Source organism: Hypanus sabinus, chromosome 5 (genome assembly GCF_030144855.1).
Source record: "Hypanus sabinus isolate sHypSab1 chromosome 5, sHypSab1.hap1, whole genome shotgun sequence".
Taxonomy (NCBI): domain Eukaryota; kingdom Metazoa; phylum Chordata; class Chondrichthyes; order Myliobatiformes; family Dasyatidae; genus Hypanus; species Hypanus sabinus.
The window spans coordinates 53,951,917-53,975,348 of NC_082710.1; positions in this window are offsets into that span (position 1 = coordinate 53,951,917).

Sequence of the window (23,432 nt, forward strand, 5' to 3'; positions counted from 1 at the left end):
TAACACTAAATTCAATTCCCCAGGATTAAGATACAGTGGAACAGGACAAGTATGAGAGCCAGCAGATCTGAAACTCTGTTATGAATAGAAGGAATCTGTAAGTGTACCTGATGTGTGCAGCAGTAAAACCTGTCAGTTCAAGGCCCAGAGATGCCAGGTTGGTCTTTGCCCACTGGTCTGTGCCTTTTTCTAGTGCTGAGTGGCTGGGACGCAATGAATTTCTAATGTCTGTCCCCAAGAGTTGGCCTCAAAGATCTCAAATGCAAGAAAGAAATAGCAATGGCCCAGAAATTCCTGCCAGGGTGACCTCCCGCCACCCCACTCTCCCAATGATCTCTGCTCCCCTTCTTAGAAAAGCTGCCCCAATATTTTGACATCCAAAAGCATTCAGAAAATAAAACCAATACTGTAATTGAATATTTGAAGTATGTCAAGTAACTTGTTTCGTTTTCCTGAATGCAGTTGTTTCTTAAATTCAAGTTGCAACAGACCAGAGTACTGAAGGCTCTGAAAATGCTGGGTGAACAAATTTTGAACGTATATGGCTATGGAAGTGAGTGTGTGTGTGTATACACACACACATAAGAGAGGCAGAGAGAGATGCAACATTAAAGCTGTTCTCACCTGTTCATCTGGTATGTACGATGACTTTACAACAGAAAATGTAACAGGTGAGTGGTGCAAACAAAACATTAAAAATGAAAATTGAGAATATTTTCAACGTCTTTCACATATTTTGGCATTGCATAAACATTCAGATATAACCACTGTGTTTGGAATAGCAATATTTCTTTCAGTCTTTCAAGGAATTGACCTTTGTGCCAAAACTGTTAGGCATTGTGTGTGAGTGCTTGACTCTTCCCCTGCTGATGAAGTTCAATGGGGAGTGCGGAGAGTTTTCCTCTCATGCCTTGCACCTGGACCCAATGTTGCACACTCTTCTCAACTGACAATAGGGAAGTGGTCAGAGGATGTAAGCACCAGAGACCTTCTATTTGCTATGTTTATTTAGATCTGACGAAAGGTCCCAGACCTGAAGTGTTATCTGTTTCTGTCTCCTTGGGTGTTGCCGATTGTTTCCAGCAGTTTACTTAGCTTGGGTTATAGAAATGACTGTGGACCTGAAAAGAGACAGAAAGGAACATTTCCTCCAATGGTGGAATTGACTGCATTTTGTAACTTGTTCCTTCCCCTCTAAGTTGAGTCCAATATTTACCCAGAAATTTTAACTGAGAGCTCTGATGCTATATTTGAGACCTTTATCCTCACAATGTTCTCCTTCATCTCCTCTCATACAACATGAAAAGAACTCGGTGTCTTCGAACTTATGGAGTTTAATTTATTAATACAAATCCTTTATGGTTCTTACTTTGTAGCAAATCATGGAGAATAATTTAGGGTTGGGGAAGAACAGGGCAAGTGAAAGAAACCAGCACATAGTCCCTGCAAATCTTAGTTTATGCAAAGTTATTCAGCATCAGACATTCACTTTTACAATTTGTAACACTGGCTTTGTGATCTTAATAAGATCACAAACCTAGTTTACCTTCCTTGCATTAGCAATAAGGATAAGAATGTCATTAATGGATTGCTGACTATTTCCTCAATGGTTACCTTAAAATATATATTAATCAGGAATTCCACTACCATAAACTAGTAGACAACCTTTTTGTATTATGAGTTTATCAAAAAACTTTGTCATCTGGACTAGATGAAAAGCATCTCAGCAGATTCTTATACATATAAAATGAAGATTAAATGCCATACAATTTTAAGGAAATATTGCTTTTGTTTATTTTTTGTGACAATAACGTTCTACAAGATTAGATCTAAACTGGATCTTTAAAGGTGTTCAAAATTAAGATGGTTCCGTGTAATTTTTGAATTTCATTTACTTAAAGTTTAGTGAGTGGATTACATTGTAACATTTACAGGTGAATATTGTGCTCTCTCAAGATCAGATACTATCTGAAGATGAATTAAAATAATAATACTTATACATGATAAGACCCTACCGATTCAAGATTGTGTGAAAAATACGTGATGGAAACCTAGCGAGTTTCATTGGATCCGAGTTAGAAGACAGATTTGATTGGTAAGTGAGAAGGGTAGATGTGAAATGACCAACAAGCCATTTGGCAATTGCATGCATTAACTGCAGTCTAGCAGGTGCAGAATGAATGAAGTTAACCATGGACTATTGTGGCTGAGGTTCTTCAAGCTACAATGGTCCATAGCTCATTCGGAAGCACTGCTGGAGATAATGGAGTCATTTTGGTGTGAGTCCAGGACAGATACTGGAACAGAATTGAACACTATGGCAGCAGAGGTGGGCACACAAGAAAAGGATCAGAGCAAACAAGATTCTCCATCCACAAAAGCCTTACCCTGCAAAATGTCAAGGTACAAGTCCCATTTCTACCGCAGAGCTGATTTCATCATGCTGTTCTGTAGCAGACTCCAAGGGAGCTTTGGAAGTAAATCTAACTTTTAAGCAGTGTTCCTGTAGGCCTGATCCCTTCATTTTAGGCATGTTTTTCTACTCCATCCATTCTCAGAAATAATGTTGAGAAATGCCAACAGAACTTATGGCAAAACCCAGAAGAATCCCAGACGATGTATTAAAATGGTACCATTATGTACAAAATATCAATAGGTTTTCACGGGGCCCATAACATGAACTTCCCTCCATTGAGGACATTTACAGCAGCAGGTGCAGAAAGAAGGCCCGGTAGATCATTGGGGACACCAGTCACCCCAAACTGTTTCAGCTGCTCCCGTCTGTCAAATACTACCACAGCATTAAAGCCAGGACCAACAGGTTACAGGACAGAAAATTCACATGTCTGTACATTGCGATGGACTCATAACACAAATATTTTTACTCCCTCACGTGTGGGATAGATGTAAGATTTAAGTAAATTCAATTCAATTTCTTAAAGAAGTGAATAAACAAGGAAGATGGAAAATTGAAAAAGAAAACAAGAATATTGTTAGGTTAAGCCATAAGTAACAGCCTTTTTTCAGTGTTCAGTGGTTCTAATTGTTCCTATTAAGAATAAAGGAATGTCGTTTTGCAGTCTTGAATTTCTTGACAATGACCTGTTAAGGGCATAGCTTCAGAAATACAAAAAGTCAGGTAGAAGTGCTTAAATACAATAAATAGAAAAGCAAAGTTATTGAACCATATAGAAATATTTTTCCCATTTATCTGTTGATATGTTATATTGAAGTTCTTTTTCCCATTCTTGTTTAATTCTAACTGATATTTCTGGTTGTATCTTCATAATCATATTATAAATAAAAGCTACTAATCCCTTCTGACAAGGATTTAAGGTAAAGATCAAATCTGTAATGTCCACCAAAGTTGAATTAGGAAAAGATGGTAAAACTTTATGTAAGAAATTTCTAATTTGTAAATATCTGAAAAAATTAGATTTAGGTAATTCAAATTTATTGGAAAGTTGATCAAATGACATCAAAGTATCTTCAAAAAAAAGATCACGAAAACATTTTATACCTTTCCTTTTCCATATGTTAAAAGCTTGATCTGTCCAAATGCAAATGCAAATGGTTAATTTTTCTTCTATATGTGCTAAACATGCTTTAATACAATTTAAAATTGTACATAGAGCTCATATGTCTAAAGATAAACTTGCTCGATTCTATTCTCATATTAACCCTCAATGTGACAGATGTCATTCAGAAGTGGCCTCATTGACCCATATGTTTTGGTCATGTCCCACTTTACATAATTATTGGAAGGACATATTTACTACTATTTCCTCAATTTGGAATATAGATTTACAACCTCATTTTATTACTGCAATTTTTGGCATACCAAATGAAGATGGTAATCAGTTTTCCCCTTCAATCAGACGAATGATTGCTTTTGTAACATTAATGGCCAGAAGGTCTATATTACAAAATTGGAAAGAAGTAAATCCTCCTACCACATTTCAATGGCTTTCTCAAACTATTTCTTATCTGAGTTTGGAAAAAATTAGAAGCACTATTTTTGACTCATCAATTAAATTTGAAGAAACTTGGAGACCGTTTATTCGACATTTTCATATGAATTAATTTGGCCTTTTCCAGACCTTCTTTCTGCTTATTCATGTTCAGGTATGGAGTTCCGGAGTTCTTTGACACTATCATATACTTGTAAACTGTTATTATTGCCCATGTTAGTTTAGTTTAGTGTTTTTATTTTTTTTAATATATATTTTTTTTCACATATTTTTAATATTTTTTTTTCTTTTTTAATGGTTATTTTTGATTTTTTTCATATAATCATGTGGACTTGATTGATTAAGGTATTTTCTTCTGTTGATGTTTAGTAGGATATTATTATCTTATTATCAATGTGATTTCAAGTCTATTGTATTCATAATTTACTTATTACTGTTATTTTTTTTTGTGTATATATGAAAATCAATAAAAAGATTGAAAAAGAAAGAAAGAACCATATAGAAATAAAACAGCTGAGACCAACAATGAAGTTTACCATACAATTTACCAAGCCTCTTCTGTGCAAAGGTTCAGATCTTTTCTTTTGCTTCTTTCAGAGTAAATAATAGAGGACATTTTCCTACAGTTGTAGCTCAGCATTTCAACTCAAGGAATAAATCCACAAAATTCTGATTAACAGTTCAAAATCATCCCAGATTATGGACTAGAAGGAAGATAAATGACATTTTATTTTGATTTAATACATGGCAATAAAATATCCTGAGGAGTTGTCTTCACTCATAATTTTTTAGGCATTGCACTGGAAATTGCCTTGTGTGTTCAGTTAGGCAAATGTTATATTTGTGTACGTGGAGCAGAAACCACTGATATATGAGAATAAAACCTGTTCAGCTGAGACCCACATTATGGATATAATAGGGTTTCCAGTAAGATTTTGCTTATCATTGGTACAAAAAACTGCAGATGCGATATATCTGAGATAAAATATGAAACAGCAATGTCAGGCAGTGTCAGTAGATAGAAATAATATCAGTGTATAAAGACAATTTCATGGCATCAGCTGCAAGGTATGAAAGCTTCTTCTGAATGAATAGCAAAGGATCACATAAAATGAAACATTTCATTTCAATAGGTACATTTAATGTCAAAGAAATGTATACGATATACATCCTGAAATTCTTCTTCTTTGCAAACTTCCACAAAAACAGAGGAGTGCCCCAAAAAATGAATGAAAGTTAAATGTTGGAACCCCAAAGCCCCACCCAGCTCCCCCCTCCTTCTCATAAACAGCAGCAAGGCAACGACATCCTCCCCCACAAGCAAAACAGAATCGGCACCCTCTACCGAGCATTTAAGCCTGCAGCAAAGCATCAGACTTCCAGTATCCCAAAGACTATTCGACATACCACAAGCTCTCTCTCTCTCCCTAATAATGGAAAAAGAGCTGTCCCTGTTTCACAGCGAGAGGTGAGGCAACTCACTGATTTATGGTGTTAAATGTCTGGGGTGTCACTTTTTCGGAGCCCTGTGCCCAGAGAGCACAGGTATCTCTACACACAGCCAGCAGTTAGCCCGCTGCTTCCATCTTCTGTGTTCTCCCGCAATGCCTCAGTCGGGGCACCAGCCTTGAATCAGCCCATCTCCAGAGCCATGAAAATCCGGCACCCTGAAGGCACGGCTGGTCGTGAGGCCCTGAGAGCGGGTCCCATTCCTGCAAAGAGCTGAACTTGCAGAAGTAGCACAACTAATTTTCAAAGATTAGTTACTTGACGTGATCTATAAAGTGACATGACCCCCAATGAGCTGAATAACGGAAGTGAGGTGAAAGTGACTGTCCTTGTCTTCAAGTAGCATTTCACCATATGTGGCAAAAAGGAGCTCTGGTAAATGGGTAGTCAGCAGACTCCTATTGATTGGAGTTACATTTTACATAAAGCAAGTTGATTGCAGTTGCTGACGGTCAATATTCTTACCTCTGGAAACTCACGAACTCCCTCAAGGCAATGTGCCAGGTCCAACCTCTTTCAGTTCATTTTCCTTCCATCACTATATCAGAAATGTGGGTATTTTTTGTGGTGTAATATATAATTGATGTAGAAAATTATACTGCACTAATCTTAACCGAACATTTATTGTATTTGTCATACTATCAAGACATAGTCTTGACCAATTTGTTTCTTCAATTTTAATATTCAAATCACTTTCCCATTTTTGTCTTGACTTATGGACTCCTTGTTTAATTACCTGTCTTTGAATCAAGTTATACATGCAAGATATAAATTTTTTAATATTTCCTTTTTGAATTAAAATTTCTATTTCATTAGATTTCGGCAATAACATTGTTTGACCTAATTTTTCTCTTAAATATGCCCTTAATTGAAAGTAACAAAATAAAGTGTTATTTGATATTTTATATTTATTCTTTAATTGATCAAATGACATTAATATACCTCCTTCAAAACAATTCCCTATATATCTAATCCCATTTTGAATCCAATTATATAAAAGTTGATTGTCCATTGTGAAAGGAATTGAAGATGAAACAATTGGTTATTAGGGGAAAGAAATAAATATACATATTAAAGTTATTACGAATTCCATGGAGCGTGTGGAGATCTTCCAACAACCAGGCATTTTTTCTTTCTTTCTTTCTTTTTTTTTCTATAGGGCAGTTAGGGGGGAGGGGTTAAGGGGAGGGGGTAAGGGTTATATATATTGTTTTTTTATACTTTGTAATCATTTAAAAATGCAATTAAAAAAGTTAAAAAAAAAAGAAATGTGGGTATTTTCTGATGACTATTTACTTCCATTCTCAAATCGAGTAGTCCACAATTGCAAATGGTGAGACCCAGATAATACTTAGGCAAGGGTTGTGTTAGTGCTTCTGTTAAATCTATTCTGCATTCCCTCTAGGAAGACGAACAGAAAATAGAAACAGATACAAGTTACGTGCTTCTCCAGCCAGCTCCACCACTCTATAAGATCATGGTTGATCTAATCTAGGCCCAAGGTCCAAGTTCCTCCCTGTTTCCTTTATGCACTGAACTTTCTGTAGCATTTGATTATATTCACTGACTATCCTGCCATAGCTGTTTGGGGGGTAGCATTCAAAGATTCATAGGCTTCTGGGCGCCACAGTAGCAGAGCAGTTAGCACAGTGCTATTACAGATCGAGTTCGATTCTGGCATCCACTGGAAGGAGTCTGTACGTTCTTCCTGCGGAATGTGTGGGCTCTGGTTTCCTCCCACATTCCCTAGATATACCAGTTAGGGGGTTAATAGGTCATTGTAAATTGTTCTGTGATTAGGCTAGGGTTAAATTGGGGGTTGCTTGGTGACACCGCTCAAATGGCTGGAAGGCCCTATTCCACGTTGTATCTCAATAAATGAATCAATCAATTAAATTACTTCCTCTCTTCTCGCTTTAAATGGGTGATGCACTTATTCTGGACTGTACTCCTTGGAGTTTAGAAGAATGAGGGGGGACCTCATAGAAACATTTTGAATGTTGAAAGGCATGGACAGAGTGGATGTGGCAAGGTTGTTTCCCATGGTGAGGGAGCCTAGTACGAGAGGACATGACTTGAGGATTGCAGGGCGCTCATTCAGAACAGAGATGCGAAAAAAAAATTTTAGCCAGAGGGTGGTAAATCTATGGAATTTGCTGCCACAGACAGCAGTGGAGGCCGAGTCATTGGGTGTATTTAAGGTAGAGGTTGATAGGTATTTGAGTAGTCAGGGTATCAAAAGTTATGTTGAGAAGGCGGGGGAATGAGACTAAAGGGGAGATTGGATCAGCTCATGAATAAATGGCAGAGCAGACTTGATGGGCTGAATGGCTGACTTCTGCTCTGTTGTCTTATGGTCTTATGGAAATGAAATTCCCTAATTTTATATTTCTGCTATGAGAGGATGCATTCTCTCAAAGTCTACTCTACCAAACTGCCCCATTCCCTTGTATGTTTCAATGAAATAACCACTGTTTCTACTAAATACCATTGAATATTAGCCCAGTACTCAAAAGTACTCTATTGAATTTACTATTATTTTTTAGATATTGCTCCAGTACAAAACATGAAAGTTCAGCATTATCTGTGTTTTCTCGAGATTTAGTATGCATTGAAGTTTTTAAAAAGTCATTCTGTTTTAAATTGGACAGAGCTGGCTAACTTATAATTTAAAATTTCAATGTATGATGGGAGTTTTTGATAGCTGCTTCTTTCCTGTGACCGTGTCCCTAGCAGGTGTGCTCAGGAGTGGGGAGGACTTTACCTGTGATGGACTGGGCTGTATCCACTACTTCTTGTGGACTTTTCCATTCTTGTGTTTCCATATGAAGTTGTGATGCAATCAGTCAGTATATTCTCCACCATGCATTAATAAAAGTGTCCAACTAAAACCACTGAAGAAATTAAGAAAATCTATATCCAGCAAACTGCCCTGCTAAACGTCAGCAGCATAACCGGGGAGAACTGTGTTTTTCTTAGGCCAAAGCATCGACCTAACTTTACAATTTCTTTTAAGACTGAGACAGTTTTTGCTTAGAAATTGAAGATAGATAAATTTGGATTAATGTAGTTCATCAGATTTCACATCCGTTCTCACAATCTCACTTGATTTTACATGTGAGTAATTTGCTAATTGTTGTACTGAAGTTGGGCAGAACTATGTGCATATGCTTTGTGTGAAGGTCCCAGACCTGACTAAATATCATAAAACACAAATTTTAAAGAATAACATTACCACAACATTGACTTTAATGGTCTAACCATCCCTGGATCGATAAGATACTAGCTTTAGTGCTGTAGAAGAGTATATTGCAACCATAAGCCAACTCATCTGGATCGAGAAAACGTCCATCTCAGACTTACTTCTTTACTTACTGCCTGTTACGGCTCTGGCGCTTGGAGCAGCAGTAAAGTCCTCTTCTATCTGTCCGTACCGTCACACACAGATATAGAAGGAGTCTTCATTGCTGTATCCATAACAATTGTGTTTAACCAGTCAGAATTGTAAGCCCTGAGCTAAACCCTGGACCATTCTTGGTCTGGCCTCTACCATTTGGCATGGGGAGCAACTTAAAATTCCTCAGTTTTATAATTTCAGAGGACCTGTCTTGGGCCCAGTACATAAGTGCAATCACAAAGAAAGCACAGCAGTGCCCTCTACTTTGTTAAAACTTGCGAAGATTCGTCAAGACATCTAAACATTTGACAAATTTCTATAGATGTGTGGTAGAAAGTATATTGACTGGCTGTGTAACAGCCTGATATTGGAAACACCAATGCCCCTGAACTGAAATCCTTCAAAAAGTAGTGGATATGGCCCAGTCCATATGGTTAAAGCTCTCCCCACCATCAAGCCTATCTGTTACAACACACACCCATCCGCTCAATCATCTGAGGTTTAGATGCTCTAAATCCTAGGAGTATGGTTAGCTGTCATGGCCTTTTAAAGATTCAGGCAATAATAAAGTAAAAAAATAAAGTAAAGTAATAATGTTTTAGTGGCCAAGTATCGCGCATCGAAGGAGCACATGAATGAGGTTCGGTGCCCAAGATTTTGTCTAGTGTTTGTTTTCGCCTCAGATTCTCGATTCTGTTTCAAACCCTGTCTTGATCTTAACCTTGGACGCTCCAGCAATTGGGTGCAAGCCATTCTCATCAAGGACTCTTGCCACAGTACGATTGAGCCAGTGTGGATCCAGTGGGGTATCAGAGACTGCTGTGACCAGCCACAGAGAAAATATCTCCCGACAAAGCCTGAAGATACATAACCCCCAGGTAGGCATGGGTCAACTTTTGCAAGCAGGGGGCCAGAGTCACATGGGAGAACTGGTTAGTCTCACTCCAGAGCCAGTGTATCTCCAAACCCTAGAGAGATTTGATGGTTCTTGCCATGACTTCCACAACCAGTGCATGTTAGTGTTTGAACTCCAGCCATCCCGGTTCCCTTTGAAGAGTGGAAAGGTGGCCTTTATTGTCTTTCTTCTGGCCTGGGAATGTGGGTTGGAGATTTGCTGGGACTTGGAGGAATTCATGGCCACCATGAGGGAGGCATTTCATCACCCCACTGGAGCAAATCAAGGAGGTGCCCAAGAAGTATGGAACTCCAGCGGCTAAGCCAAAGGGCTCCGGTCGCCAGGTCCAGTCGAAGGGAAAAGTTCTGAGATGGATCCTTGGAATCTAGTCCCAGGAGTGAAAGGACCATTTGGCATATCTCACTATCAATGTCTGAGGAGATGGACAAACATCTGGACTGTGATTTTGTTTCTGTTTTCACTAAAGACTAGTGGATCTTTTGGGGAGACTCTGGGGTCTGCTGAAGCAACCCTGCCATCGACAGAGTCTCGAAAGTCATCTGTAGTGCAAGGTTCAGGGGTAGATGCAGCACCTAAGCCAGAGTTCGGTGCTCAAGGGAAAGGCCTCAACTCTTCCACCACACCGACCCTACAACTGGCAATAGATCTACTCCCAGGTATATGTCCTTCACAGGGTTGATTCTACCCATTCTCAGTCCCAGAAAGAAATGCTATGCAGGAGCACATAAAGGAGGCTCTTGCCTGGGATTCATTTGGCCCTCCATCTCTCCAGCTGGTGCTGGCTTCTTCTTCATAAAAACAAGGGATGGGAGCTTGCAGCCCTGCATTGATTATAGAGGGCTGAACCACATAATGGTCAAGAATCGTTACCTTCTTCCACTCATGAGCACTGCTTTCCAGATTCGCCAAAGGACAAAAGCATTCTTGAAGCTGGACTTGCAGAGTGCATACAACCTGGCTCACATAAAGGAGAGTGATGAGTGGAAGACGACAGTGAGTACCTGGCAATGCCCTTCTGCCTTGTGAATGCACCGGCAGTTTTCCAGGCCTTTATGAATGACGTGCTCCAGGATGCTCTCCATAAGTTCAACTTAGTCTTCTTGGATGACATCCTAATTTTCTCAAAGTCCATAGACAAGTACATCGCTCATGTCAGAGATATACATAGAACAATACAGCACAGTACAGGCCCTTTGGCCCACAATGTTGAGCCGACCCTCAAACCCTGCCTCCCATATAACCACCCACCTTAAATTCCTCCATATACCTTTCTAGTAGTCTTTTAAATATCCTAAATAGGCTTCTTGATCATGGACTTTACATCATGCTGGAGAAGTCTGAATTTCACATAACTACTATTTCTTTCTTGGGTTTCATCATATCTAATAGCAATCTCAAGGTGGGCCCTAGTAAGGTGCAGGCAGAGGAGATTGTCCACCACCATCCAGTGTGAAGTAGGTCCAGTGATTCCTGGGATTTGCCAACTTTTATCAAAAGTTTTTCAGAAACTTCAGCTCAATGGCGGCTTCTCAGACGGCATTAACCAAGAGATCCATGGGCCCTGTAGTTTGGACTACCAAAGAGGAGCCTGCTTTCGCAGAGCTCAAACAGCGGTTCATGACAGCCCTTATTTTGGTCACACCTAACCCAGACCTTCCTTTCAGCATGGAAATGGATGCCTTGGACATCAGAGTGGGTGCAGTGTTGTCTCAACAGACACCTTTTTACTATAATCTGCACCTGTGTGCATTCACTTCCAGGTGATTATCCCTGGAAAAGGTGAATTACAACATTGGGAATAGAGAGCTGCTTGTGGTCAACGTTCCCTGTAGGTATGGTGTCATTGGCTCGAGGGGACCAAGAACCTTTTTATAGCAAGGATGGACCACAAGAACCTGGCTTACATTCAAGAGGCAAATAGACTGAATTCCAGACAGGCCAGGTGGTTTCTTTCCTTTAACCATTTTAATTTCATCCTGACCTATCAACTGGGATGTAAGAACCAGAAGTCAGATGCCTCGTCCCATCAGTTTGACGAACCCGAACAAGAAAAGCAGCCTACCACCATGTTGCCCCAAGCCAAGGTGACAGTACCAATTCAATGGGTGATTGATGCATTTGTTCGCAAGGCCCGGGTGCAAGGAAAGATTCCTCAGAATGGCCCTCCAGGTGGCTGTTCATTCCTGGTCCCGTCTGGTCTTAGTTCTTCAATGGGGACATGCATCAAGAACGAGCACTCACCCAGGGGTTGCCAGGACCCTCAAGTTCATTAAGAGAAGATATTGGTGGCCTGGGATGGTGCAGGAGATCCATCAATACGTGCAGGCATGTGAGGTATGCGCCTGGGACAAAGTGTCCCACACCCTACCTGTTGGGTTCCTTCACCCTCTGCTTGTTCTGGAAAGACCACTGGCGCATATCTCCATGGAAGTTTACACGGGTCTTCCTCAAGTCTGTTGTCATGGTAACTGTGGATTATTGTTCCAAGACCTGCAAATTCATTGCCTTAGACAGACTACGGTCTGCAGCAGAGAAGGTCAAGATTGTCCTGCAGCAGGTCTTCAGAATCCATGGTTTTCTGGTGGACATGTGTCGAATCACGGTCCACGATTCACATCACGTTTGCAAACTGATAGGGGCACCAGTGAGTCTTTCCTCTGGGTTTCATCCAAAGTCCAACAGCCAGATGGAATGGGTGAAAAAGATATGGAATATACCCTAAGATGCCTGGCCTATGAAAGACCAAATAAGTGGAGCAACTATTTGATGTGGGCAGAGGTCACCCACAAAACTTTACAGCATTCAGTGCATGGGATGTCTCTTTTCAAATGCCAATTTGAGTATTCTCTGCCACTCTACCCTGAGGAGGTAGAGGTTGGAGATCATCCTGCTGGAGATCTCATTCACCAATGCAAGGAGAGATGGACTAGGACAAGGGAGATTTTATTAGCTTCTACCTGGAATGCTGAAATAAATTCTAACCACAAGAGAAGACAGGGACCAGTTTTGTAGCCTGGTTAACAGGTCTGGCTGCCAACCCAGGATTTGCCTCTGCCAGTGGAGTCCAGGAAAATGGTGTCCAAATTCATTGGACACTTTAGGATTCTCAGCAAGTAACCCCGGTGGCCCATACCTTGTCCCTCCCCAAGACCTTCAAGATCAATCCCGCTTTCACCATTTCCAAGTTAAAGCTTGTGAACACCAGCCTGTTTGCCCCACTACCATCTGCCCCTCTGCCACCCAGGTTTGTTGATGGGGTAGATGTTTACACCGTGAGAAGAATTTTGGACTCACGTACTGTTTGAGGTGCTCGGTGCTATTTCGTGGACCGGGAAGGATTTGGACCAGAGGGGTGGAACTCACATCATAGGAACAACGAGGCTGCAAAAAAAAAACCTAATTGATTGTGTGATATCTGGAATTGTGTGATAGCAGTAGAAGGATCCGTACGAGTCAGCATGGATTTATGAAGGGAAATCATGCTTGACTAATCTTCCGGAGTTTTTTGAGGATGTAACTATGAAAATGGACAAGGGAGAGCCAGTGGATGTAGTGTACCTGGACTTCCAGAAAGCTTTTGATAAAGTCCCACATAGGAGATTAGTGGGCAAAATTAGGGCACATGGTATTGGGGGCAGAGTACTGACATGGATTGAAAATTGGCTGGCTGACAGGAGACAAAGAGTAGTGATTAACGGGTCCCTTTCGGAATGGCAGGCTGTGTCCAGTGGGGTACCGCGAGGTTCGGTGCTGGGACCGCAGCTGTTTACAATATACATTAATGGTTTAGATGAAGTGATTAAAGGTAACATTAGCAAATTTGCTGATGACACAAAGCTGGGTGGCAGTGTGAAATGTCAGGAAGATGCTATGACAATGCAGGGTGACTTGGACAGGATGGGTGAGTGGGGAAATATATGGCAGATGCAGTTTAATGTGGATAAATGTGAGGATATCCATTTTGGTGGCAAGAACAGGAAGGCAGATTACTATCTAAATGGAGTCAAGTTAGGAAAAGGGGAAGTACAATGAGATCTAGGTGTTCTTGTACATCAGTCAATGAAAGCAAGCATGCAGGTACAGCAGGCAGTGAAGAAAGCTAATGGCATACTGGCCTTTATAACAAGAGGAATTGAGTATAGGAGTAAAAAGGTCCTTCTGCAGTTGTACAGGGCCCTGGTGAGACCCCACCTGGAGTATTGTGTGCAGTTTTGGTCTCCAAATTTGAGGAAGGACATTCTTGCTATTGAGGGAGTGCAGCGTAGGTTCACAAGTTTAATTCCCAGAATGGCGGGACTGTCATATGTTAAAAGATGAGAGGGGATCTGATTGAGACATATAAGATTATTAAAGGATTGGACACGCTGGAGGCAGGAAGCATGTTCCCACTGATGGGTGAGTCCAGAACTAGAGGCCACAGTTTAAAAATAAGGTGTAAGCCATTTAGAACCGAGATGCGGAAAAACTTTCTCACCCAGAGAGTGGTGGATATGTGGAATGCTCTGCTCCAGAAGGTAGTGGAGGCCAAGTCTCTGGATGCATTCAAGAGACAGTTAGATAGAGCTCTTATAGATAGCAGGGTCAATGGATATGGGGAGAGGGCAGGAACTGGGTACTGATTGTGTATGATCAGCCATGATCACAGTGAATGGCGGTGCTGGCTAGAAGGGCTGAATGGCCTACTCCTGCACCTATTGTCTATTGAATTCCTGGAGGGAATGCAATATGCCATATAACAAAAATCAAGAAAGCACTTCTCTTTTATGCCAAAATCCTCCTCCATTTCTGATAGCCTTTTTTCCAGGGAAACCTCATAAGGAAGTTGGTGGCATTTAGAATCATGGAGTGATATAACAGGTTCTTCATTTTGCCATAACCATGCTGACAATGAAATAGTCATCTGTCCTGTTCCCATTTAACAGCACCCCCTCCTTCCATGTTTTGGTGATTCAAGTGCTCATCTATGTACTTTTTAAATGCTGTGAGTGTACCTACCTCTACCAACATCTCAGGGAGTGTATTCACCCTACAGCCACCCTCCGGATGAAGAAAATTCTTCCTCAGATTCCTTCTCACTCTCTTAATCATATCACCTTGTGTTTTATACATCTTCAGTATGTGGGAAAACATCTCCTTACCTGGCTATCCAATGATAATTTTGTACACCTCTCCACCAACCTTTCTCACTTCAAAGAAAACCAAAACAGCCTATCCATTTTCTCCTCATAATACAATTTGTATTTGCACAGTATAAAACAGATTAGTTGGTAACTATTTTAAAAAGGTAGGGCAAACTATTTGATGAAGTTCCCCTGCTGACAAGCTGAATCAAAGGCAATGTTAATAAGCGCATTTTATGCATGAACTAATTTACACACTGAAATATTAATGGAAGGATTCTCCTCTTTTCCAGAAATATTAATAACCACAGTTTTGAAAATAGAACTAAAATTGTGCGCAATAAAAAGAAAACCCAGGAAGTAATAATATTCATTGGATTTGAGATGAAAGCCAAAGTGAGTTTTTCCTCAACCTGTATTAGTGACCATTTACTCTAAAAGACTGGTGTTTATATATCTTGAATACAAAAAGGAATGCAAGAACAAAAATAATTTAAATGTGCAATATTAAAGCTTTCAATTATCATTAGTTTAATTTACTTGGCTCAAATTGTAAGTAATTGTTCACCACAAAATGATTAGTTTTTACTGCTTTTGTACAAAGCAAATTGGAATAGATCCAGCGGAGAAGATGTGAATTGAGCTTGTGATCTGACAGCAGACTGCAGTTCTTTCACTTTATCCATGGTACACTATATATGTAACTGGACACAAAGTAAACAGAAACATCAGCGAAATACAGACCTCCATTTCTCAGTTTGAAAGCAAAAAGAGAAATTTAGTACCACATTCTCTCTTCTCCTCTAATCCCCAGTTCTTTAAAGGTAATTACATGACATTCAATCTATAGCAGGGAAAACAACAGTAGCCATTTCATTTCCCAGTGCTGAGTGGACAGGCCAACACTTCCTCACTTTCAACCATTCCTGCCAGCCATGTTTTTAGGATTCATTTCACATTCAGCACTCAAAAGATTTACCAGAACTAAATAGTTTGATAGAATCTGTCTTTACCTGTCTTCTGTTTTTTTTCCTTCTCTCTGTCTCTTTCTCACTTTTTCCTTCTCTTCTTCTTGAAAAAGTTTAATAGTGGTTGGCAGACCATCTCTTTCACTCTCAATACCAGTCTAACATAACTTAGAAAGTATGTAATAGTTCCCCAATCATTGATAAATTCAGAGCAATGAGTCCCTCAAATTCTAAAGTGGAAATTGTCCTGATTAAGATTTTAGTCAAGACTACACAAAAATTTTTTATGCTTCAGTTTTGAAATTGGAATAACTCCTTGGAATATTCTTCCTCCCACAGTTTGATTATCAGATCTTATTATTAAAACATGTATAGGTTCAAAAGTTGACTAAAATTTGATGCAGGTAGTTTGTAGCCATCTTCTTTTAAGCAAGAACCACTCCTGTAAAAGGACAATTGATTTGTTCATGCAAACAGAATTTTATCAATGTATTTGCTCAAAATACAATAATTAAGATGTAATTATAAAGTGTTCTGAATTGAACAAACCCAGGTTTTCCTCATTGGTAATGTTATCATCTGAAATCAGATTGGAGCTGATTCCCAACTGACAAACCAATCTTGCAGCTGTCAATGTTGCCTTGATTGGAGGGTGTGAGCAATTGGATTGGATGAACTGTTTTCTCTGCAGTGAAGGAGACTGAGGGGTGACCTTACAGATATTTTTAAACTTATAGTGCATAAGTAGTCATAGTAATTTACCCAAGGTAGAGGAACCTAAAACTAGAGTGCATCGATTTAAGGTGAAAGGTCAGATTTAAAGGGGAGCTTGAGGAGCAAGTTTTTCAAACAGAGTGTGGTAGGTATAAGACCATAAGGCCATAAGGTACAGGAGCAGATTTAGGCCATTTGGTTCATCGTGTCTGATTCACCATTTCATCATGGCTGATCCATTTCCCCTCAGCTCCCAATATGCCTGCTCCTCATATCCCTTCATGCCCTGACTAATCAAGAACCTATCAACCTCTGCCTTAAATAAATCCAGTGACCTGGCCTTCACAGCCACCTGTGGCAACAAATTCCACAGATTCACCACTCTCTGGCTAAAGAAATTCCTCCTCACTTCCGTTCTGAAAGGATGCCCCTCTTTTCTGAAGCTATGTTTGAGATTCCCCCACTAAAGAAAACATCCGCTCCACATCCACTCCTTCGAGGCCTTGGAATGAGCCATCAGAGAAGGTGGTTAAGGCAGGAACAACTACAATGTTTTAAAGGCATTTTTATCTGTTACTAGGAAAGTCAAGATTCGGAGGTGTGTAGGCCACATGCAGGGATATGGAATGTGCAGATGGGTGTCTGGGTCAGTTTGGATGAGTTATGTGAAGGGCCTGTTTCAGTGCTCACTGAGTCTATGAATCTCTGAATGTATAATACTATATGAGCCTTGCATTACAGTACTGCAGCAATGTGAAAGGGACATCCTGTAAAACTGTAACATTCATCAAGTGGATTACACACAACTGCACTAAATCCAAAGGGATAGCTATTTTCCTAACACTCATGCTTCTGCAATATAAAATCATAATACAAACAACAAAGACATTTTCAAAATGCATTGACCACAAGTGGTGCTCAGCTCCCACTTTTGTAAATCCTGTTTGAATAGCAACCTGTGTTCTATATGCTCAGCACTCAATGTGTTTGTTGGTCTATGTTCCTATTTTAGCTAAGCCATGCAATTAAAACTTTTTTATCTTGCATTCAATGCCTCCCTCATGTTACTCATTTTTATCTGTCACTTAGTCCTTTTACATGTAAATTGAGTCTCATCACTAATGGTGACCATGTCTTCATCTCCTAACGTTTTTGATTCTTGAAGTATAGCTACCCTACCTAGCCATAAACAAGCAAATGGCATAATCATAGAATAATAAAATAATAAGGCACAAAAATGATAAGTCTCAAATAAAATAATAGGCTTGATGGAATGCACCCTCAGGTTCTGAAGGAAGAAGCTGGAGAGATTGCAGAGGCATTAACAAACACCTTTCAAGAATCGATAGTTTCTGCCATTGTACCGGATGACTGGAAACTTGCAAATGTTACTCTGCTATTTAAGGGGGTGGGTGGCAGCAGAAAGGAAACTATAGACCTGTTAGACTGATCTTAGTGGTTGGGAAGTTATTGGAATCAATTGTTAAGGATGAGACTATGGAGAACCTGGAAGCACATAACAAGATAGACCAAAGTCAGCAATGTTTCCTGAAAGAAAAATCCTACCTGACAAACCTACTGCAATTCTTTGAGGGTAGACAAAGGAGATGCAGTAGACATGGTGTACTTGGATTTTCAGAAGGCCTTTGACAAGGTGCTGCACATGAGGCTGCTTAGCAAGATAAGAGCCCATGGAAGGTACTAGCATGGTTGGAGCATTGACTGGTCAACAGAAAATAGAGAGTGGGAATAAAGGGATCCTATTCTGGTTGGCTGCCGGTTACCAGTGGAATTCCGCAGGGGTCGGTATTGGGACCACGCTTTTTACAATGTATGTCAATGAGTTGGACTATGGGATGAATGGATTTGTGGCTAAATTTGCCGATGATACAAAGATAGGTGGAGGAGCAGATAGTTTTGAGGAAATAGAGAGCCTGCAGAGGGTCTTAAATAGTTTAGGGGAATGGGCAAAGAAGTGGCAAATGAACTACAATGTTGGAAAATGTATGGTCATGCACTTTGGTGGAAGAAATAAACAGGCAGACTATTAATTAGTTGGGGAGAGTATTCAAAATGCAGAGATGCAAAGGGACAAGAGCCCTTGTGCAAGTAGCCCTAAAGGTTCACCTCCGGGTTGAGCAGGTGGTGAAGAAGGTGAAGGCAATGTTGGCATTCATTTCTAGAGGTATAGAATTTAAGAGCAGGGATGTGATGTTGAGGCTCTGTAAGGCAGTTGTGAAACCACTTTGGAATATTGTGTGCAGTTTTGGGCTCCTTATTTTAGAAAGGATATACTGACATTAGAGAGGGTTCAGAGAAGATTCACAAGAATAATTCCAGGAGTGAAAGGGTTACTGTATGAGGGACATCTGGAAGCTCTTGGGCTGTATTCCCTGAAGTTCAGGAAAATGAGGGTGGAATCTCATAGAAACATTCTGAATGCTAAAAGGCCTGAACAGATTAGATATAGCAAAGTTATTTCCTTTGGTAGGGGATTCTAGAACAAGAGGGCACGACTTCAGGATTGAAGGATGTCCATTTAGAAGTGAGATGCAGAGAAATTATTTTAGTCAGAGGGTGGTAAATCTGTGGAATCTGTTGCCATGAGTGGCTGTGGAGGCCATGTCATTGGGTGTATTTAAGGCAGAGATAGATAGATTTTTATTAGCTTGGGCATCAAAGGGTATGGGGTGAAGGCAGAGGAGTGGTGATGACTGGAAGAATTGGATCAGCCCATGATTGAATGGTGGAGCAGACTCGATAGGCCGAATGGCCTACTTCTGCTCCTATATCTTAAGGTCTTATTATGGTCTAAAAGTAGTTATATTGTGAATGGTACTGCAATAACCAATCAACCGAACAATGTGCCAATGGAATTAAATGCAGGCTAGGGGAGATAAGTACGACACACCCCATTCATGGAGCCATCTGATCTTACAGGGCAAGTTGTCAGGTTTCAGTGTCACATTTTCCCTTTTACTGGAGTAACAGCTCAGAAAGGATCTGTTTAGCTCTCACCATAGCCTCCTGTGAAATTTAATTCAATAAATTTTGTTCAATTGTGAATTATCAGTTAAAAGAAATAAAACCTACCTGATTACCTGAAATACTCAAATAGGAAATCTGCTCAACAGACAATAGACATGGCAACCGAAAGGAAGTCATTATTAAATTATTGTGCAATTTAGCCCGTATGGGCTTTCAGAGAAGTAGTTATCTTTGGACAACTCTTAATATTCATTTAGTGATGGGCATAAATAAATATCAGTTACTTGAATAAGTTCAGAGATTCATCTTCTTGCAGGCAGCCTTAAAAACAAGGCAAACCCAGCAATTATATCAGGACAAGGTACAAGTGACGTTTCTCCAAAGAGTGGCCTAGCAATACCCTGAATCATGTTATTCCCTTTAATACATACATGCAATCCTTATTTATTCAATTTGTGTTTGAAGATATTTTGCAAATGTTAAGCTTAAGCAGACGTACATGATTATTAAAATGTGATTAAATAAGTTTAATGTTTTGCATGGAATAGGGCAAACTAAACACTCATTGTGCCACTAGATAAATAAAAGTTGTTAAAATCACATTTTTGGGTATTACTCAAATGAAGATGTCTGTGTTCAAAGTTCTCTGCGTGGGTGTGGGGTTCCTTCAGGATATGATTTTGAGTGTGAGAGGTTGCTTCCAGTTTCTTTAGAAGTTACACCTTTTTAAATTTCCAGCCTGTGACTTACATACAAATGATTGCCTTTCTTTAAAATGTATCAAGCAGTTCGCTGTAGTAACTGAATTCTGCTTTGCAGACCTGCTCGATTTGAAAAAAATATGACATTCCGAACATAATTGTGGGTAAGCTAGGAAAAGGGAATAGAGACTCTGTTACTGAATATCTGAAGTCACTTGTTCCCACCATGCATATTAACATAGTAGTTTATCTCTGCCAGTGAAGCGGAATGGCTTGTTACATGCTGTATGATAATCCCTATTATCACCACCACAAAACCAACAGTGAAAGATAACCTTGAATAAGAAGAGAAAAACAATTCATTCCTCTTAGTCATACATCATCTACCTTGGCAGGAGATACAGTACTGCAGTCATTACAATATCTCCTTGTGAAACTGGATCTGACTTCTTGCTAAATTCCAATATTAGTCACAGGGCCGTGTTACTATCTCGAGGGTGAGGGGGCGGGGAATGCCAAGATACAAGGAAATGTGGAGAGAGAAAAAATCCAGTTGCATTTGTTTGTCACATATTTCTTAAGCAGGTGACCAGCACAAAACAGAAGAAAGAAAGAATTAAAAAAAAAACAACCTTGAAAAACTTGACAGAGGCATTATCTCTCAGAATTTAGAACAATGTAGGCAATGTTACACTGAGTGGGCAACTTTCAACACACCTGACATGACGGACAATATAAATAAAATGCTTCTCAATTGAGTACTTGGAGCTTTGCTCATGGAATCATGTACAAATGTGGTTGTACAACTTGGCTTGTTGCAGCTTGTTAACACAGAAAAATAGAACCAATTCAGTATAGATGAAAGGTGAGATAAGTTGACAGTATAAACTGCTACTTCTTTTAAAACCCTTCAGAGTTTCAGTTAGCACCTGCAGCACCACAATTGTTCAGTATCTGTAAATCTTAAATAACACCAGCATCAGCTTCCTAGTTTTAGTATGTGTGTCAACTACCTGCATTTAAAGTGAGTTATTTTAATTTAAAAATATCCAAAAACTGGGGTTACTTATGCAAAGAAAAACTATCTTTCATTAAAATATGAATTGACTATTTTTCTTGACTGTTTAAGAAAAATCTGCCACATTGAAAACTTGATATTCCATGAATAGTCATCGAGTTCCAATTATATAAAGTCAGAGTAACTCCATATCTGGAATATTGTATGCAGGTATGGCCCCCTATCTAGGAAGAATATATTTGTAATAAAGAGAGTGCATTGAAGGTTCATCGGAATTATTGCTGGGAGAGCAGATTTGTTGTAAGAGGAGCATTCAAGCTGGCTAAGCCTGAATTATCTGGTATTTGGAATAAAGAGAGGTGAGAATTGATTTCACTGAAACATTCAGCACATAGTTGGGAAAAAAGATTTCTTTACATAGAGGTTAGTGAATATTTGAATTATCTACCAAAGGGGGCAGTTGATTAATACAAGTATCAATAGTGTTTTAGGAACCAAGGAATTATGTGTTTATTGTAGGAATGCAACAGGTTTTAACATTTTGCTAACTTAATTATCTAACTAGTTTAACGAAAGTATTCTGAGAAAAGAAAGTCATGATTTCAGGCTCATCATGAGGCACCACATGTTGGAGAGCCTGGCATTCCAGTGCTCTCCCATTGAGATACTGTTTTCCTGATGGAGCATTAGTTAAACTCTGTTCTCTCAGGTACTCACTGAAGTACATGATGCTATTTGTAGAAGTGTATTAGTGTTCTTCGAGTTTCCCTGTAACACTTTGCTATCAATAATCATCACTGATACAAATTATCAGGTAATGTACTATAAGAATTTAAACTTTTGCAAATCTTGCAATGGGCCATCAGCCCAGGTTATATCATTAAATTAACCTCAGAATCCCTATGTGAGCAAACAAAGTAAATTTTGTTTTAATCTGCTAAACAATTGAAAGGCATCTTAAACATATTGTGCAAATAGAAGCTTGACACTGAGTGTTCAAAGGCGGTTCCTGAAAATGATTCCAGGGATTGAAAGGCTCATATGAGAAGTGTTTGATGGCTGTAGGCCTGTACTCCCTGGAACTCAGAAGAATAAGAGGGGATCTCATTGAAACCTATCGAAAGTTGAAAGGCCTCAATAGAGTGGATATGGAGAGAATGGTAGGGGATTCTAAAACCAGAGGACACAGCCTCAGAATAGAGGGTCATCCATTTAGAACAGAGATGAGGAGGAATTGCTTTAGCAAGAGAGTAGTGAATATGTGGAATTCATTGACACAGGTAGTTGTGGAGGCCAAGTCATTGCATGTATTTAAGGCAGAGGTTGACAGATTCTTGATTAGTCGGGGCATGAAGGGAAGGCAGGAGATTAGGGCTGAGGGGGAAATTGATCACCCATGATGAAATGATGGAGCAGACTCGATGGGCCAAATGGCCTAATTCTTTTCCTATATCTTATGGTTTTGTGGTGTAAGGTAACAGCTATGATCATCCCAAATAGCAGAGTAGGAACAAAGAGTTAAGGCACAAGGTACCAAGTATCTTCCCACCAAGTCTTTTGTATGTCCTTTTCAAATCACAAGGGATTAGACGGCAACCAAAAGAAAAATTAAGGTTATCCTTTCATATTAAGCTTCTCATGGAACCAGAGCAGCACGCCCGATAAGAATCTGGTTTTTCTCAAACAATGTGTTTGTGTTACCTCTTCCATGCTGTATGATTCTGACTTTGTGAAACAAAACAGGTAGATAACGAGGAACCAGTATGTGTAGTTCTTCAGGAATTCCAGAGATACTTGATAAGATAGCATGTAAAAAGTTACTGGAGAAGATATGAGAGCATAGAAACAGGGGAACATATAGACAAGGTATTGACTATTAGAACTTGAAGATGCACTTTTTGGTAGGTAATCAGAAACTAGTGGGATGCCAAAGTGATCAGTACTGTGGCTTTAACTATGTTTGTACATGGTATTTATAATAATTACTCAGATGAAGGGTCTCTGTGTGCTTTAGCTAAATTTGCTAATGATACCCAGAGACTGTGAGGAGGACACAAAGAACCCAAAAAGAGATAAACCACCAATAGGTTAAGTAAATGGGTAAGAAGGTGTCTAATTGTGTATGTTACT